The following is a 20,851-nucleotide window of genomic DNA, read 5'->3' on the forward strand; positions in this document are numbered from 1 at the left end:
CCTTTAGTTGCTAAGGTAGTACATGCCATGTTTTATACTTGTTAGTGGTAACAATAGGTAACTTAGCACCTTAGTCGGTAGGACTAGCTTAGTAGCTTGATGGATGTATTTTATTTTAAGAGTTGTTGTCGTATTACTAAGTATTGCATCATTATTTCATGCATGTAGATAACGAGTTGGTAGAGTTCGTGCCTGCAAATGAACAGGACTATGAGGAGATTATTGAGGAGTATGGGGAGGAGATTCTCGTATAGGAGGGAGCCCCGGAGCCATTCGTTGCTGACTTTGTTGACACACCACCTACCCAAGGCAAGCCCCGGTGCATAACCCATATTTTGAAAGATCACTAAATATATATATGATGTGCATTTACGTACAGACATTTTATGAAAACTACCTACATAGATATATCTACCTATGAGTCCTACTAGTATAGGTCAAGTAGCTGCTATGCTCTAGATTTTGGTAGCCTGAGTAACCTATCGTTACTCACAATAGGTGATTATTATCACTCATGATACACTACAAGAAGTATGACCTTCTACGACGATTTTCTCGTGACGACAGCAAAATTTGTTGCTAAGTCATTTTGTTTTATGACGTTATTTGGTGGGAGTATGACTTTACGACAAAAATTATATGTCCGTCACTAAGTTCTACAAGCAATCATCGTAAACTGAAGGATTTCGATATTACGACGAGTTGCAATTTGTCATGACATGCTAATAGACAATCGTCGCAACTTATGATTTGAATTTTAACATGATAAGCTTAACTTCACATATAATATTTTGAATTACAATTTTCTTGAATTGTCCAAACAACATTAGATGGAGAAACGACTAAAACCAAATGTTCTATATCTCGATGAGATCAACAATATCTAGACTACTAAAGAAAAATATCATCTATTTAGTCTCAAATGACTTTGAGGTGGAGTGATTAGGGGTGCTACACGTGAGGTTGCAAGTTGGAGGTTCAAATCCCATCAGCCACACGCATGTATTTTTCACGCGAAAAATAGGGCGACTTACTCGTGGCTATGAGATTTCAATATTTTTTCTTTTCCATCCTTAATTTTTTTCTATTCTAAAAAGAGCCCATTAGGCCCAGCAGTTTCAATAAACCTTTAATTTTTTTATGTACTAAAAAACAACCCATTGGGCCCAGCAGTCTCACTAAACCCTAGCTCTATGGATCCCAAAGCAAAAAACCATCCGCCGCTACTGCGCTTGCATCTTCTCCTACCGACGCCGGGAGCAAAAAATTCATCCGCCGCCACTAGCTTCTTCTCCCGCTGACGTTGAGCTCATAAAATTCATCTGTCAGCCACCATTCTTTTCCCGCTGATGCCATGCGCTCCCTCTTTCTCCCGGTGAAAACTGTCCTAAAATTTTCTCCTGCCGCCGTCTATTTCTATCCCGTCGACGCCACATGCTTCCTATTTCCCCCAAATCTAAATTGTCACCCCTCACTCCGCCCACCCGCCTAACCCCGACATAGCAGGGCGTTGCCCCCTCCATCTGCCTGACCCGAGCGGGCATCACTCCCTAGCAGGCATCGTCCCCCACTCCTCACACCGACTCAAGCAGCAGGCACCGTCCGTCAGAAGGTGTGACCCCCCTCGCTCCCCTCCAGTAGCTGTGACCCCCCTCCCCCCACTCCACGCGCCACTTCAAAAGGTGGGAGCACCATGGCTCCTGGTCGGAAGGTTGGAGCAAGCAGTCAGCAACCAAGAGGTAAACAAACTCCTAAAAATCTATTGAAAATTTTGAGTTACTGTTAGGGTTTTCAGTTGCTTGTTGCGTGAACTTGTGTAGTGCCATAGTGGTAGTACCCTTTCATTTTTTTTCTCTGATTTTTTGTGAGATTTAAGTGAATCCCCCAGTTCTAGGTTTGCCTCTACTTTTTAGCGTAGTGAATCTACTCACCATGTATGAGGAAGACAATGGGAAAGGTTCATCATCTACCATCTTTATTTGTCTTAAGACCTTATCACCGAAGAATTGCTAGAAAATTTCCAATCAAATGATTTTGTTATTCAATAGTCCCCTTTTGCCCATATATCCTCTTGTTAAATTGTAAATGTAGTCCATACAATTGCGAGTGTGGTCTTTTTATTTGTAATTTTTTAATCTGTATGGATACAAGTGAGTGCTATTTGTACAATCTCGGCTATTTGTTTAAGCTGTGTTAAAAAAGTATGATTGGGAGGCTAGAACTTTTTGTTTCTAATATCTATATAATGGATCACCTTTAAAATTGGTACCTATATTAGCACCAAGCATTTTTAGCTTAGCAGTATGAAGATCAATGTAGTGTGTAGTTTGAAAGAAACTCACTATCTTCACTAATGGATTGGATGTTCCCATTATCAACTTTTTAAACATGTCAAAAATTTTCATTGATTAAAAATCATGTTTTGTAGCAGTGTATGGAAGTGATTAGTATCTGCTGATTCATCAATTTTTACAATGATTAAAAATCATGTTTCTGTTCCTGGTGCTTAATCACAATTTGTTCTATTTCTAGCTAATTTCTTTTTTGTGCATCTTGGTCTGTATCATATTTTTAGATATCACTTAAGTGGCTTGTAGTCTGAATCTAACAGATAGATCTCATGTTAATATTGTCCTAATTTAGGATTAACAAGGCATCATAATTCACACATTTATCCATTGGACTAATTAATCTAGCTGTGTAGTTAATCTTAAGCTGATTAATACCTTCTATGACTTATTACAATGTATAGTATCTCCTTAGACTGGTTAATACAATGAACCTGATAATGTACAATGCCCCATCAATACAATGAACCTATAGTTTGCAGCAACAGCAGCAGCATAGTTTGTGTAAGGTTTGCTGCAATTTTGTAGCAGCAACCTACAGCAGCAGCAGCATATATTACAGTTTGGCTTACTAGATGATGTCCAACAAAGATGCTAGAGAGCACGTCCAGCAGCAGCAGCATACAGTTAGCTTATCTCTGTAATCCAGCAGCAACAACAAAAATTCTAGAGCCTGTCCAGCAGCAGCATATATGTAATAGCCTTTAAATAGATGAATGATTAGGTAGGTATCTAGGTTAACTAAATTTTCCTTTGGGTTTATATTTGCTGGATGTTTAATCTTGCAAAACTTCTCCTATAAGAACATCTTTTTGTGCATGCAGCAAGTCATCCTTGCTATACAACTTGCAGTGTCTAATATGAAAAGTTAATTAAACATGCAGCATTTATGTAGGTTCTTGGGTTTTACAGAGGCATATAATCTCATTAAATTCCAACCTTCTAACTATTCTCAAATGATTTTTACAGAGGTGCCTATTACTAAATATGAGCGTTCAAGGAATGAAGAAATAATGAAAAACAACCGAGAGCTGGAGAGGCTTGGTATCAAGACATTAGTGCCCATAGTGAACAATACATCTGTGGAGAGAAAGGGTGAAGACCATAAAGTTTCTGGATCACTGTATACATGTCAGGAGAGTGGTCAGGAGAGTGAGGACTGTGAAGATGAGGAGGTTATTAGCAAGGTACTAAGTCTTCTAAGCATATGTTTGTTTGTCCTTTATTTTTCTTATTATTAGCAAGGTACCAAGGCTTTGCAGGTTGCTAATGCTGCACATACAAAGACAATCATGCTGCTGGTTGTAACTTTTTCCTTGTTATTATGCAGGCCATGCAGAGGAGCATTTTGTCAAAAAATACCATCAGGAATACTATCAGAACAAGAGGCTCAAAGAGAGTCTCCATGCCACCTGTTGGACAAGAGCAAACCACTAGAATGACTAGGCAGAGGATGAGGGAACTATCAACTGAGGAAGGTATCCAACATGGTACAACTACAAATGCACAAGAAGATGCATTGCTTGCTGTTGACTGTTCTACACAAGATGATGAGCAGATTCAAACAGGCTTTGAAGGCAAGAAAACATTGCTCCTCTCCAAGAAATATGATTTGCCTATTTTCATGAAAAAATTATGATGTGCGCTAACCATGAAAAGCTCATTATTTTTAGGTGAACCAAGTGATAACTTGATTACTCAATGCAGCAGAGGCAGAAGTATGGGTAGAGATTTGGACAGGATATGCCATGATTTAAACAGTAAGATGTCGTTGGTTATTGCTAAAGGGAAAAGAAGGCCAGATGCACCCATGCAAGCTGCAGAGCTTGCATCAGAGGGAGGTATTATATTGAGGCAACACATACCAATATATACACACTGGAAGGAGTACAAGAAGGAGTACAAGAACGATGAAAATCCTTTTAAAGACTACATGGGAAAGATGGGTGTAAGTAGAAGAAAGTCTTTTCAATAGCACAATTAATGTTCTTTTTTTGTTATGGTTTGAATGCCTCTTTTTCTAATCTATGTGCTCTTGACATGCTCTTCACTAGATCAAATTTACCAAAGACCCTAAAGACAAGGAAGTTAAAGCTGCATGCTTTGATTTGCTCAAGACTGGGCAACGACAATTAAGGCACAAGCTGAAGAGGGCTTACTTTGATGGAGTACCTACAAATGAAGTGAGAACAATATCTCCGGTGAGGAGTATGACTGATGAACAATGGATTGCACTCGTGGAGCTATGGTCAAGCCCTAAGCATAAGGTATAGAGTTCTTCCCATTCATTCTTGGGCATGCTTGGTTTCTCTAGGAGTACATCAAGATATTTAATCACATATGTATGTGCATTGTTCTTTTTTTGAAACGTCCAGTATGTTGCATGAAAAGACTTCTAGTAGTTGTCATATAATGTAGATTGACTCTTGTCTACCGCATTATTTTACTTTACTGTTCTGAGTCATTTACGCAGCATTCATATAACAGATATATAGCTCATAGTTTGTCTAAATGAAGCTTCACAGATATATAGCTCACAGTTTGTCTAAATGAAACTACCTTTATAATATGATCCTTTCATACTAATGATATATCTTATAGGAAAGGTGTGTCAAAAACATTGAGAATCGTGGAAAAGTTCGGTTCGCTCAAATGACAGGATCTAGATGCTTCATTGCGCATGCCCATGTCCTGGTAAGATACAAAACATTATGTGTGTGTGTTCACTGTTTATTCTATGTTGAAATATTTTGTAGATTCTAAACTAACATTTACAAATTGTTTACATGTTAATTCAGAAACAAAACAAATATAAAGATGTGCAGCAGCAAGATCGGTTTTTGTGAGCCTGTGAAGGAAAAGATTGTAAGTACATGTTCTAAATGGACTATTCTAGACCTGATAAGGCTGCAATATATCCTAATGACAACATAGTAGCACTACCTCCTTTTGAAATTCAAGGGATTAAACAAAATCACACTTAACTGATATAGGAAGTCAGAGCAGCCAAAATCTGTATCATTGATAGGAAGTACTACTACCAGAATTTAGTCTATCCATGACAATGAAATATGCAAACCATGTGTATCTGCAAAACTAAAATTTGGATAGAATTATTTCTAGAAGTTCAAATCATCATGCCAAAACTAAATTGAGCCGTACTCTAGAAATTTGGTTAATGGTGAAATTGGGAAGTTGGGGGTAGTAACTGAGTTTAATTATTTGAAGGACCAGAGTATAATTTATTTACTGTAACTGAAGTGGCCAAAGGTTCATAGCAGCAGCAGGTCTGCAACCTACAAAACTTTGCATACTTTTAGTAGTGTCCTTCAAGCAGTAGGTCTACAGGTTTTTAGCAGCTAGCAGCAGGTCCGCAGGTTTATAGCAGCATCATATAATTAGCTATGTTGCTATATGGATGTTCTTCTAGTAGTGTCAATGTGTCATTGAAGTAATGTCCCGGAGTGAAACATACAACTCTTTTTAATTGCATAGTCTAAAATATGAATTCACTACTTTTAAGTGGCAACAACAAAATTATCCGTACTGGTTCTAGCTTGTTTTGTCATCAAATGTAGTATGTTTTTCTATTCAATCAGTAATTGCTTGAATTTTTTTCCATATTTGTATACTAACTATAATGCAAACTATTTTTCTTAACATGTTAGGACCAAATAGATACCATGATGGCTCAGCCTACACCAGAAGGGGAACAACCAAAGACTCCTGCTAAAGTTGTTGCTCATGTTTTGCCATCAAGTAAATTTCTTCGAAATGTTGGCCTTGAGACAACAGTCCCCAAGAGAAGCGCTACCGCTGCTGCACGTGTACAAGAGTTGGAGGCTAAAGTTGCGGCAAAGAAACAAGGTGTTGCAGCACTTAGAGACCAACTTCATGGTCAGCAGGATGAGTTGGAAGTGTTGAAGAAGAAGGTTGAGGAATTAGAGGAAGCAAGGGAGAAGCAGGCAGAACAAATTGAAAATTTGAAGAAACAAGGAGAGGAAACCAATGCTCTTCTTCGTCGGATGTTCACCTTGAACAAGGACTAGGTCACTCCTTACCCTTTTCCTTTTATCCTACTGATCATGATGCATGACCTAAACATGGCTTGGATATGTGTCTGTTTATTTATTTTGGTACATGGCCTGGACCTGGTAATGGTTTGCATCTGGTTGTGTATTTGGTAATGCCTTGGATATGTGGCTGATGATTTTGCCACTTGGTTGGATCTAGTAGTGACTTGGACATGAGTTTAATATATTTTGGGTTGAGTTTGACATGTCAAATTATTTGAACATGTAACTCTGAATGGATCTACGATGTAATGGATGCGAGCACTTTAAATTTGCTTGATGGTTGTCTATTGATTTCTGTCTGCAATGCTGTGATGGGTTGTATATTGTTCAATGGACTTCAATGTGTATTGTGAGCTGTAATGTGCCATGTCAAAACCTGTCGCATCATATGATAACAACATTTTACGATGATTTTTTTGTCCTACGTGGCACATGTATAGTCATCTAAGGTCAATTTTTTGTGATGTTTTCTCTACATGATTATGATGAAAATTGAATGTCGTAAATCAACGACGCATGTATGATCGTCGCAAAATTACAACGATAATATTAGTTTTGTCGCAGAACACCTTTAGCTACGGGGAATAAGCGACAAATGCATTTTCGTCGTGCATTCATCGTAAATTGTGAAATACGACATAGTTTTCACTTTCTGCGACATAAATGGAACGTCGCAGAAGGTCATACCTCTTGTAGTGATAAAATGGTGGAAAGGAAAATAGTGACAGGACAGGGATATGGTTTGGGTACTGGTGGGTGTAAGAGGTTGTGTCCTGCAGCCAATAGGGCATAGCTTGGTTACACTTTTTTCCCTATTTGTGTCGGTTAAGGACCGACCGTTGCATTGGACGATAGGCAAGTCATAGACTTATTATCCCGAGCACATACTAGGGTATGGGTGCAGGGAAGACTTGTTGCTCTATTGTCGTGGGTTCCAGCTCTTTCTGGACCGACTGATTGGAGGCGGGGATGGTTGAGGTCTAAGCACCGCACTAATCTGGGACTTAGGAGCGGGGGCTTGGAGTTCAAGTTTGGATGGGGACCTGGACCCCGTGATAGAAGGGTGATGGGTTGGTCCTACTTGTGCCTAGGGTACAAGCAGGGCGTGTGTTTTTAGGGTACCCAGCTGGGCACATTGATTTGTGAATCACCACAGCGGTCGGTATGACTTGTGTAAACTCTAGCACCGTAGTAAGAACTGAAAGATGAAAGGTGAAGAAATGGAATTGTTGCTCAACTCTTGCTTGAAAGTAGAGCAGGTGCTTACATAGAATGGCTAGATAATAAATTAGTCATGACTGCGAATAATAACATAAATAAAGATTCACTATTAGCATTGCTTTCTACAAAAAGAAACCCAGCCAACCATAAAGCTTATCATATCCCTTGGAGTCAGGAAATTATTCCCACTAGTTGGATAAGTCTTGCGAGTACATTGTGTACTCAGGGTTTATTTACCCCTATTGCTGGTTCAACTTGAGGAGTACCCGTTGTGTGAAGGATTTTTCTGGTGGGCACAAACAGATCCTTTTTCATTATCGATAGATGTGTATTTTCATTCCACTGTTTAATATTCTGCACTCTGCATTTGGTACTATAATAATATATTTTTAAGGACTCTAGATGTATGAAATGGATTAAGTTTGTAACTCATTCTTATTATTGGATCCTTGGGGAAAAATGTGGATCTTTCGGGCTCTCCCTTAGGGTGTGCCCGACGGAACCCGCCCGCTATGGCGTACTTTCGGGGTGTTTAGTGTCTGGTGGAAGACGAGCACCTCCGTAAGTGCGTTATTTTGGGCGGTTCTACCACATGAGAGAATCTAAGAAATGGACAAGAGCCTACGATGATGGTGGGTGGAGGTACGAGTTTCATATTAGCAACATGGCGGAGTCATTTAATAGTGTACTCAAGGGTATACGTGCCATGTCCATCAATGACATTGTATCATTCACCTTTTATAGGCTAGTTGCATGGTTTAACGAGAGACAAGCTCAAGCAATGGCACTATAGAGTAATAATCAGAAATGGGCACCTAAACCTAAGAAGCATCTTGACAAGGCAAAGGAAAGGGCTACCACACATGATGTCGATTGCTTTGACCACAGCACCGGCAAGTACCAGGTCATAGAAAGGGGTGGTACAACGTCCGATGGTGAGGTCTGGCCATCAAGGAGTTATATTGTGGTACTTAGTAATTTCTCATGCGGATGTGGGAAATCCAGGCAGTACCACTTTCCTTGTTCTTATTATGTTGCAGCATCTCAGCATCGCAACTTTGCCTATGAGACCCAGATACCGTGGGAGTTCAGTGTTGTCAGCCTTGTATAGACTTGGTCTCCCCATTTCGAGCCTTTCCTAGATGAGGGTCAGTGGCCACCTTACACTGGGCCGAAATACATTGTGGATCCAGATACATGTTGGGACAACACATGGAACCCGGAAGAGGACGAGGCACAAGATGGTCATGGACCAAGTTTCCAGTAGAACGAGGCGAGGGAGAGCAACCCCCTTTCTTACTGACCCCGAGCAGAACCAATGTGGCAAATGTGGTAGACTTGGGCATAATTCACGTATATGCCATTGGCCGCTTAGTCAGGTGAAAATAACTAATGTTTCACATGCATGTTTACTAGTACCAAAAAGTTATTTATTTGTTCATATAAAACTAATCTATACTTTCTCATTATATTTTGTAGGATGGAGCCATTCTACCTGCTGGAGCCGTACTACGAGGAAAACCACCGAGGATGACTCACCGCGGAGGGGGAGGTAACAACTTTACTTCTACTTGTTATTTTTCCTCTGCATATGTACTTGTGTTCACGAATTAATCTAATAATTTCTATTCTTTGCAGGAACTGTACCCTCTTCATCCTCGAACCCACGATAAGTTTGAGGACATGCGGTATGATGGCAGGTACACTCCTCTCCTTGAGAGGGCTGGACTTGACGTTGTATCATTCTAGGTTCGTCGTGGATTGCCTGCCTTCAAGCCCGCGGCGATCTCAGCTCTAGTCGACAGGTACCATAAGTATGAATTGATTCACTTCCATTTATACTTTCAGTTGTCGATGTGCATATAACCATAGTACTTCTTTCTTGTTTTGTAGATGGAGGCTAGAGACTCATAGCTTCCACCTACCTTGCGGTGAGATGACCGTTACTCTTCAGGACATGCAGAAGTTTCTTGGTGTCCGTATAAGTGGCAGCCCAGTTATCGGCCACTGCACTGCTGCTGGTTGGAGAGGTAGAGTGGAGCTCTTCCTTGGAAGAGAGCTTCCTCCAGAGACACCGAGTACCCGCTCCTCTGGAGTACTCATTAGTTGGCTGAGGCAGAACTTTGGTTAGTGTCATGATCATGCAGACGAGCAGACAGTTACCTACTACTACAGGGCATGGATCATGCACCTTTTTTGTTGTGTTTTGTTCCCCTACGGGACAGGAGACACCGCGTCATGGATGTACCTGCCCTGCCTTACTGACTGGCACACGGCGAGGGGCTATAGCTGGGGTTCCGCAGTGTTGGGGTACTTGTACCGGCAGCTTTGCGAGGCGTGTCGCCGGAGTTCGCCGAACTCTACATTAGGAGGATGTGTTTACTTGTTTCAGCTTTGGATGTGGTCTCGTCTACCGGTCGGTCGGTCCAAAGTTCTTGATCCTCGTCCCTGGTTCGAGGTGCATGGCCTTCGACGTCGACCGACGTATGCCTACCTTTGGGACCAGGTTAAGGGTCCCTTCGCCCGGAGTAAACGCGCCTACATCGAATTCGTGAACGAGCTCAACGCACTCATGCCAGGGCTAGTGAGTTAGCTGCATTTCACATACTAATTTGTTTTTCCGATGTAAGCACTACTTGACTAAAGAATCAAATGCAGGTTAGTTGGGAGCCGTACGACGACGAACAGTACGAGCACATTGGGTTCAGTGTCATGTGCAAGATGGACGAAGACCTGTACCTGATGCGGTGCCCCGTTGATCTGTTTCTATGTGGTTGAGTTCCACCAGCCACACCGAGTTGCATGCCAATTTAGGTTGAGGCAGGAGTGGCCCATGGAGCCATTCTCGACGTCAATAGACTTGCACAAATAAGCGTCTTTGAACTGTTGTATACTTTATTGAATATCATGACTTGCACACATGCCAAGTTCTGAATACAGTAAATGAGGTCACTGTCTTTTCTGGCGGCAGCCATGGAGATATCAATTGCACTTTGGCTTGACAGTAGCTTGTCCCATGCCATGGCTTTGGTTGTCGAACCTAAAAATTGCTGCTCCAAAGATACGTTTGCTCAGGCGGTGGCCACAGTAGTAGCACTGATGGTCCAACAATTTGACTGCACACAAACAATGGCCACAGTAACAATTGTAGCTCCACTTTGCCTCCCTCATTGTGAAGTTTACTCTGATACTTCTCCCAGTGAATGCCAACCCCTTTTGCACTGATCACCAGCAATTAATACAAAAATGTCTTGGTCGCAGCGTGTCTCTGCTACTTTTGCACTGATCACCAGCAATTAATACAATGTTGTCAATCTGTGCATAGCTCAAACTTTCAACTAATAGATTCAATTTCCAATTATCTTCGCGATGAGAGTATATACCACCACCAAGCCACCAATTTTGTTATAGGGTCACTTTCAACTAGTTAGAGTGTCTGCTCTTCAATTTTGTTATGATATCCTGTTGAAGTCTATAAGTTTGCATTTTCATTTCTGTCAACCTACAGGATCGATCATCGGAAACAAAAGAAGGAGATGGACTTTGAGACCTTGCACCGTGACTACATCGATCACTGGGAAAACTTTCATGAGAACTTGTATGAGAATGACCAGCCCCACATGAATGAGAACTTCAGAGCGTACCTATCTTGGTACAGACGGGCAACAAGGACCAAGCTAAAGGTGCAATGGACCCAAACAGACTATGCCGACATTGAGTCCTCCGACGATGAACGAACATCTTACGACCTTGCGACGAGAGCCGGAACATAGGTGGAGCCTGCACCGAGTGGTAATATCAACTATAACCCCCTATAACCCCATCATTTAAATACCATTGCATGCAGTTGCCTGTGCCGGTGTCCACTTATTTTGCTTGTAGCTAAGCAAGGCCTGAAATTTTGGACTCCCGGCCAGGTTGCCTTAACTTCACTGTAGTCAGTACCTGTGAAAGGTTGTTCACGCACCTCAAAAGCACCTGTGAACAGGCATGCTGGGCCTGTACTTGGCAATGAGCCTGCAAATCATTTAGATATACATGAGCCTAATTTTCACTAAACTTAAACTACAGCCCTGTACAAGCAATATTCATTTGTGTGTGTGTGTGTGTGTATATATATATATATATATATATATATATATATATATATATATATATATATATATATATATATATATATATATATATATATATATATATATATATATATATATATATATATATACCTTGCAGCCCGTCCAGAAGAGGTGAAGCAAATGATGACTGATGCCTTAACTTTGATAGCAGCTCGCACCTAGAAAAGTAGTTATGGTATTTTAGACCCCCAAAAATAAGTACACAGAAGTAAAGATAATTGTTGAAATGCAAATCCTTCATCAAGAAAACATACAACTCAATAGAAATTTTACCTCAGCACAAATTCTGCCCACTGTAAAAGCAATTGTGCATCATGATTGGACTGTCCTTTCTAAGTGCACCATGGACCAGTATGTCAGGCTACAAAGGCGCGTGTTTAGTTCCAACCCCAAATTTTCAAAAAGTGCTACAATATCCATCACATCGAATCTTGCGATACGTGTATGGAACATTAAATATAGACGAAAAAAAACTAATTGCACAGTTTGGTTAAAAATTACGAGACGAACGTTTTGAGCCTAATTAGTCCATGATTGAACACTAATTGTCAAATAAAAACGAAAGTACTACAGTAGACCAAATTCCTAAATTCACTCAACTAAACACGCGCTAAAAATTGTCAAGAACTTACCGTCGAGAACTGCATTTGGCACATCAGTTGCCTCTGCACGAGTAGGCCTGAGGTTGTCAGTCATGCTGTCCACGACATGAGTAACAACAGCAGGCTTTCCAGCCATGTTGCACTTGTGAAGTGCGGACTTTTGAGCCCGTGTTTAGTTAGGTGAATTTGGATTTTGGGACTACTGTAGCACGTTCATTTTTATTTGGTAAATAGTGTTCAAACATGGACTAATTAGGCATAAAACGTTCGTCTCGCAATTTCCCACCAAACTGTGCAATTAGTTTTTATTTTCGTCTACATTTAATGCTCCATGCACGGGCCGCAAACATTCGATATGACAGGTACTGTAGCAACTTTTTAGACTTTGGGGTCCAACTAAACAAGGGCCGAAACAAAAAGACCTACAATATGGAGAACCTAGAGAGGTAAGATCAAAGGCTAAACGAACTAGTATAAAAAAGACAATTGTCGCATCTTAAAACAAGAGAAAGGTATCATTTTATTATGAAATAAAATGTTTCAGATCACCCAATTTTGAGAGGTACTCACGTGCCTGTGTTGCAGGGAAAAAAATATTTGCACTGTTAACAACGTTGTTCTCAAACAAAGCGGAGACACTGTATTCAAATATAGCTACACAACCTGTATTCAAATATAGCTACACAACCTTTTAACTGAAGAAATACTGGACTTCCGGCCAGGTTGCCTTAACTTCACTGTAGTCAGTACATGCTAGTTTAGATTTCCTACCTAGGTATTATGAGAAGGTACACCTACCTAGGTTTTGAGTGCATTAATATTTGTTTTATTTTGCAGGGCAACGCGTTGAAGCAATCTGTGATTGAGATCGAACAGTTTCCAAAGACAGGCGTGGACGATCACACACTAAACACCTTTTTTGGAGTAAGTCGACACTAGCCATCTTGTTGGTTTATGCTTAAGTAAGTTGTTTGAGCTAGTGGTTTTCTACCTAATATCTCACTGCTCAAGCATGACATCTAGCATAACAAAGGTAGTATGATGATGATATGGCATTCATTTGAATAATAACTTATTTGTATACATTCAACAGCTTACTAATTGCATTTTTGCATGACAGAGGCTAGCACGTAGGCTGCGGCGTGTTGCAGCTCGTTGTGGTTGTGGTACTAGCGCTGTGATGGACATACACGGGCCACACGCACGACAGTGGAACACACCTGTAGGCCTCAGTACTTCTTCTCATGGAGGTACTAGCGCTGTGACTGTGGACACTTTCCAAGGCCACGGAGACGAGGAAGACGATGAGGAGGCCGAGGAGCATGGTTATCATGAGCTTGCCGAGTCTTAGCTCCTGGACGCTCCTTCGACTGAGCCTACGCAGGTTGCAGGAATGAGACGACGTCGTCCGCCTTGCAAGTACACTCCAGGCACCGGCCCTCTTGGCCATAAGGGTAAGGGTAAGACTAGGAGGCATTGATGACGACTTGTAGGTTAAGACTATGCTACCAACTTAGATTCGATGCCACAATTATTTAGGCTGCATGGACTTTGCTTATTTTGCATGTGTGGAGATTTAGAAAGTATGTAGTTACTTTCCTATAACTATTTGGGACTGTATGGACATTTTGGACTATGCAGGACATATTATGTTGATTGTGATTGAAAGGATCAAGATGCCCAAGAGGGGGGGGTGAATTGGGCTAATTCTAAATTTTCTTGCAATAATCAAATCCTACGGATAGCCCAATTAACCCCTTGTGCCTAGAAAAGTGTTTCAATCAAACTAAAGCACAACGGACTTACAACCTATGTAGCAAACTTACTCTAGCATGCAATTCTATGGATGTAAAAACAAGTATTGAATTGCTCAAAGTAAATACTCAAAGTAAATGCTCAAAGTAAATAGAGAGAGAGGAACACGGCGATGTTTTGCCGAGGTATCGAAGAGTCGCCACTCCCCACTAGTCCTCGTTGGAGCACCCGCGCAAGGGTGTAGCTCCCCCTTGATCCGCGCAAGGATCAAGTGCTCTCTACGGGTTGATTCTTCGACACTCCGTCGCGGCGAATCACCCAAAGCCGCTCACAACTTGAGTTGGGTCACCCACAAGCTCCGCCGGGTGATCACCAAGCTCCCAATCACCACCAAGCCGTCTAGGTGATGGCGATCACCAAGAGTAACAAGCACGAACTCTCACTTGACCACGCGAAGCCTAATGAGAAGATGGATGCACACTTTGCTACTCTTGATTTACTAATGAGGCTACTCTCTTGGATTCTCAAATCTCAATCACCTCACTAGGACCTTGCTCTTCTTGGCACTCATAAACGTGTTTCTCAGCTGTTGGAATGAGCAAAAGTAACTCCACACACGAGTGGAGCTTCTATTTATAAGGCAGCCTGAAAAACGAACCGTTATGAACTTCTATGGGGTGACCGGACGCTCCGATCATGTTGACCGGACGCTCCGGTCAGTTCAACCCATGAGCCAGTGGAAATGTGTTGACCGGACGCGTCCGGTCGCATGAAACCCTCACTGGATGCTTACTGGACTTGATCGGACGCTGAACCCTCAGGGTCCGGTCAGTACTGACCGGACGTGTCCGGTCACAGATTCCCTTCATTGGAACCTTACTGGAGTCGACCGAACGCTGCCTCTCAGCATCCGGTCACTTGACCTCTCCAGCGTCCGGTCGCACCGAATGCAGTTTGCTGATCAAATGAACTGACCGGACCCTGCGGCCAGCGTCCGGTCACACCGGAGCCAGCGTCTGGTCAGCATTTGACCCTCCATTCACTTCCAACTCTCGATCATATGTGAATAAAGTTTGATCCAAAAGATCTTAGGCATTCATAGGAGCTACCTAGAGCTAGTTTTAATAAGTGTGCACCACACCTAACTCACTAGACTCAACTAGGTCAAGCTACCCATCCATACCCCCCTTTATAGTACGGCCAAAGGAAAAACAAAGTCCTAAACTACTCTAAGTGTCTCTCCAACTCCAATCGACACTTAGAACTAGTCATCATTAACCTTGTCATCCATCCTTTGAAAACCAAAACGATTTCCATCGTAGGGGCATGACAACCTCGATTGCCCAATTGATCTCCATTACCATGACAACTTAATTGCCTCTGCAAAACACACGTTAGTCATAGTAATCTTGTATTGACATTAATCACCGAAATCCAACTAGGGGCCTAGATGCTTTCAATCTCCCCCTTTTTGGTGATTGATGACAATACCACCTCGAGTATGTGAAAGAGTGAGGTTTTTGACGGGCTTGGTTCATATAAGCTTTTGTCGATAAGAACAAAAGTGTTAGGCAAGCTTATATGACCCAAGCCAACACAATGTACTCAAAGGATATGAATTAAGCATGAGTACAAATAACAAAGCTCATTTGCTTCGAAGTATAAACACGGAAGCAAGGGCAAATGAGCATAACACAAGTGATATGACATATAAATAATGCAAAGTAAAGGACACACATGTCATATATCACAATCGTATAGATAGCACTATCACATAGATAGATATAAAAGTATGCATGAAAGTAAACACACGAATGCATAAGTAATAGTGTATCACACAAATAAAACTCCAAATGTATATAATAAGCTACTACTAGATAACTAGCTCCCCCTAAAACTCGCTCCCCCTGAGTAGTCTACATACTCGAACCCTCTCCCCCTTTGGCGTCAAACACCAAAACCTAAAGGTCGGTCGGCGGGGCTGCAGCGGACGAGCCGGGCGCTGAAGTACGTGGAGCAAGATGAAACTGGGCGCCATCATCATCTGACCCTGAGCTCTAAACTGACTGACCCTTTGTAGCAGGAAGTGACGCTGAAGCGGTCTGGGTCTGAGCTAGGGTAGGTGCTGCCTGTGATGCTGCTAGGATGTCTGTCATAGGATCTGATGAGGCGACAGACAAAAGGAGCCTTTGAGTAGTCATGATAGCTAGAGCTGCTGTAGAGGGACCGACGGTATGCATATGAGGTGGTGTAGGCATGCCGGTCAACTCGCTGAAGGATGCTCCAAGACTCCTGGAGACTGATATGTCAGGCACAAAAAGCGAGGAAGACTGCTCTGGTGTGAAGCCCGTCTGAAAAGGCGTGAACTGCGGGGCTACAACCGGTGAGGACAACCACTGGGACACCTGAACTGTAGGTGAAGCAAATGGAGCTGGAGGCTGTCCCTGACTCTAAAGCCCACTGGGCTGTACTGCTGGAGTCGTCGAAGTGGTGGCAGGCGGAGCAAGCTGGGGCAAAAGCTGTGGCTGTGGGGCCCCAAGTGCTGTGACGACATGCTGCATAAATCCCATGAGCTGTTGCTACATAAGTAACTGCTGGTGCTGAAGGAGCTGCTGCTACCGCTGGAACTCGTCCTGATGAGCCTGAAACTAAGCAAAGTTGGCAGCTGTCTCCTGAGCCTGTCGTGCCTGCTCTCGCTGCATCCGCTCAAGAATGGCAATCAATGCGGGGTCCGTCTGCGGTGCGGGTGGTGCTGAGCTAGAACTGTAACACCTCAGGTGTTTAAATATTAAAATCTGACATGTCATCATATGCATTACAAAGCATTTGGCATTTGGTGAAAACTTTGAGATGCATACACTAATACAAGTTTATATTTATGTGGTACGTGTTGCATTGTATTGTTTGACTCAAGTTCAAAGTTTGTTTGGGTTTTGAATTTTTCGAGAAAACCCCGCTTTTCAACATTTAAATCCTACCCTGAAAATCCATTTCAAAATCTAAGCATATTTTGGGGTTGAGCCTTGAAGCAAAAGTGTAGAGCTTGACAAGTTATACAAAGTTCATTTTTGGAGTTTTTCAAGTTGTTTAGAAAAAATTTGAGTAATTCAAAAAGGCGTAATTCGTTAAATATTCCCTATTTGAATTTAAAAGATCATTTCAAAATCTAGACAGAATTAGGGGTTGGTTATAAAAGCAAAGTTGTAGAACTCTTAATTTTGAACAACTTTTGTTTTTGGAGATTTTTGAGTTGTTATGAAAATTTGAGAGTAATTTGTGAAATTTGGCGAATGGCAAATCTGTAATTTCTGTGAACAGTGTCCACCGCTGAAGCTACATTGCCGGCGTTTCCTTCTTCGGCATTCCAGGCGCGGTCGTGGCCATTTTGGCGTCGCACTGGCGCGGTGAAGGCCACAGCGCAGCTTCCTCGAGCTTCTTGGCCTCCTTTATAGCCTGAGCCGCCGTCGTCTTTGCCTTTTCTTCTTGCTCTGTTTTTCCCGTCGCCTTGCTCATCTCCGGTGAGCCCGCGCCGTTGTTGTTGTGCTCCACCGTCGCTGCTAAGCTAGTTCCAGCTCTGCCGTATCCTTGCACATCCAGCCGACCCACCAATTCGGCTAGTCTTGGTCAGGAACTCGAGTTGCATCGTCTTCTTCCTCGCGGCCGGCAACTCCTCCGCCGAGCACGATTCGCCGCGGCCAGAGCTCCACGGTGCATCTTCGTCCCTGGTTTTGGTTGATTTTGTTTCGTTTCAATGCTGTGGTGCTTAATCCATAGTTGGTTGCTCATTTTGACCACTGTAGTCGCCGGTTCTTCATCACCGACGATCTTTGCTCCGCCGTGATCACCGTGATCGTCGTCACGCCTCTCCGTTGCTTCTCCGACCTCGCTCCTTGCTTCAACATGTTCGGGGTGAGCCACTGATGCTTCCTGGATCCCTTGTTTGAGCTCTACCGGTCGCACACCACCGGCGTAGCGCTGCCGTGCCACCGTGTCCGCCATGGCCGACGACGAGCTAGTATAGGGCCGTAATCAGTGCTGCTAGGGACGTCAATCGATGCGCCTAGTCTTGGTGATCATTTTGGTACGTTGGCCGTCGCCGTTGGGCTCACCGTCGGCGAGAAATCGCCAGTCAGCGCCGTCGTTGCCGTGGTCAGCGCGCGAGGTTAGGGATGACAAGTGGGGTCGGGTTGTCAGTGACTCAACGTTCAAATGGAATTTTTCTATTTTCAGATTTGAATGAATAGTGATGTAATTTGTTATTTTTGTGTAGATTTATTTGGAGCTCCAAAAATTATGAAAATTTTTGTGTGACTTCTCTGTGATGTATAGTATTTAATAAAAATATGAAATAATGTTTTCCAGTACTTTTTGAATGTGATAAAAATTGCTCAATTTATTAATAAATGTATTTCCATGATTTTTCTAGGCTTATTTAATTGTCCAAAAATTATGAAATTTGTTTTGTCACTTATCATGTAATGAACATTTACAAAATTTTGAGCTCAATTAGAATATGTTGATTTATTTCATAATTTTGGATTAAATAATTAATTCATAAAAGCAAATAGTAACCTTTAATGATTTAGGTTTTGTTTGAAATTTTGGATTGAGTGATGACCTTGGGTCATTAGTTGATAATGATCCTTGGCAATTGATGTATGTGTTACGAAAAAGATTTAGTTGTTTGACTTGCAACTGTACCGCGAAGGAAAGTTGTATTCAAATTGTTAATTTTTGTATCCATCATCGAGCATCATATTTCGTATTCCGCATCATGTTAAACATGGCATTGTTATTACGTGTAGTGAATGAAGGTGAAAACGTGGTAGTTAATCAAGTTGTTGAGGAGGTTAATTCGTCTGTTGAGGTCGGATCGAATACTTGTGTAACGTCGCAGGAACCGGACTTTTCCGTCAACGAAGGCAAGCCCCGGATGCATACAACCCTACCTTGTGTTTTATAATTTAATTTCGCTTTTGCTTTCCGTTACTGCATTAAGTGATTAGGAGTTAAGTAAGAGCCTAATTGGTGTATTACCACCCTTGTTATTCCATATTTACCATATTACCAGTTTTAAACTCGTATATGCCTAGTTTTGCTTAGCTATGCGTAGAACGATGAAAGTCGGGTGACTAACTGCCACCTGCAAGTTTTAAATGGAACATTGGTTAATTATGTTAGCATGTGATATGGGAATGTGGAGTAATAAATCTAGACCGGGCGGACTCAGTGAGTGTGAGCCACCTGACATGGAGGTCTTGTGAGCGGGGTCTTTCCGCCTGTGTCGATTAAGGCACGTCCGTTGTTGAATTGCATGAGGTGAGAATTTGTAGTACTAACCACATACTCCGATAAGCCTTTGCTCGGCTATTCTATTATGAGAATGGCTACTCGCGCACTAGGAGTGGAGAGATGGCGGGAATAGCGTGTACCCACGTGGCCATGGGCTGGAATGGTGGAGTACTGTATTCTCGGGTGGCGCGGACCCATTCTTGTTTTAGAGGATCCGAGGGTAGGTTGGTATATGTAGGTCGGGGACCTGCATATGTCATGTGGTCTGGAATTCCTAGCTGGGTTTTTAATCGGTTCGAATCATCGTTGCTCCTCAGTTATGGAGACTCAACTCACTGTTCATCATCGTAGTATTAATAACTGGAACTTGAATAAGGCTTGTGAAGGTGTTGGATATGAAGTTTCATGATCTCAGTGCGGATCGTGTCAGCTTTGTATATAATTCTTAAGAAGTTTTTATGCAAAAGAACTTTGATCATTGTTAAAGCTATACCTTGAATCTCTAGGCCTGCATTCCTAAGTTATCAGTTAATATTTCGGTTAAGTCTTGTTGAGTACTTTTGTACTCAGGGTTTGTTGACCCTTGTTGCAGGTGAGCCTCATGAGCAGATCTGTTTTGGATTGTGCTGCATGACTATCGTTCGTTCTGACGATGAGAAGTAAATGTGTGATCCTTGGGCAGGATGTTTATTTTGTGTGTTATGTATATATTAATTATGCCACTCCACTACTACTATGGTTTGTAATAATTATCGAACTTAGTTTGTAAGGTTTGAAACAACTGGTTTGTAAACTATGTTACCGTAAGACTTCCGCTGTTTTTACTCTGGTGTCGATATTTGAATAAATGTTGTAATACTGCAATGACTTTGTAATGTGATCCTGCTCGGAAATCATGGATGATTCAGGGTTCCCCGAGGACACTCGACAGTCTTCTTAAGTTAACGGAAACATGTGCATAAATGTTAAAGGTCGGTGGACAGTGACAGGTGCATGTGGGCCCTATAATTTAGAAGGTTCTGCCACAGAATGGTATCAGAGCGATCGTTACAAGGTTTTTGTTGTATTATTTTACAAAAACTTCAAAATGATTTGGGATGACTAAATTTAATTTGATAATTTGGTCCAAATTGCTTCTGACTTGTCTTATTTCTTTCTCACCATTCCGTATTTGATTAAAAAGGTTTTGTGTGGTGGAGTAGTAATATTACTATGCCCTATATAAAAATAAATGTTGTTTATGTGCATTATAAACTTTGATGTTTTTGTTCATAAGAACGATTCATGCATCATGAATAATTCATTCGTTACTTCCTTCACCTCTTAGTCTGGAGTTAAGTAGTGAGTCTGGTTGGAGGAATGTAATCCATCTTAGCTACTTTTTAGATTTTGATCAAATGGTCTTACTTGGATTAAATTGG

At 41.9% G+C, this 20,851-nt stretch overlaps 1 pseudogene; it reads left to right on the forward strand.

Annotated features, from left to right (window-relative positions):
• Positions 1 to 1,693: 1,693 nt before the first annotated feature.
• Positions 1,694 to 13,863, forward strand: LOC136515895 (uncharacterized; annotated as a pseudogene).
• Positions 13,864 to 20,851: the final 6,988 nt, after the last annotated feature.

The sequence above is a fragment of the Miscanthus floridulus genome, chromosome 17 (assembly GCF_019320115.1).
Source record: "Miscanthus floridulus cultivar M001 chromosome 17, ASM1932011v1, whole genome shotgun sequence".
NCBI classification, from domain to species: Eukaryota; Viridiplantae; Streptophyta; class Magnoliopsida; order Poales; family Poaceae; genus Miscanthus; species Miscanthus floridulus.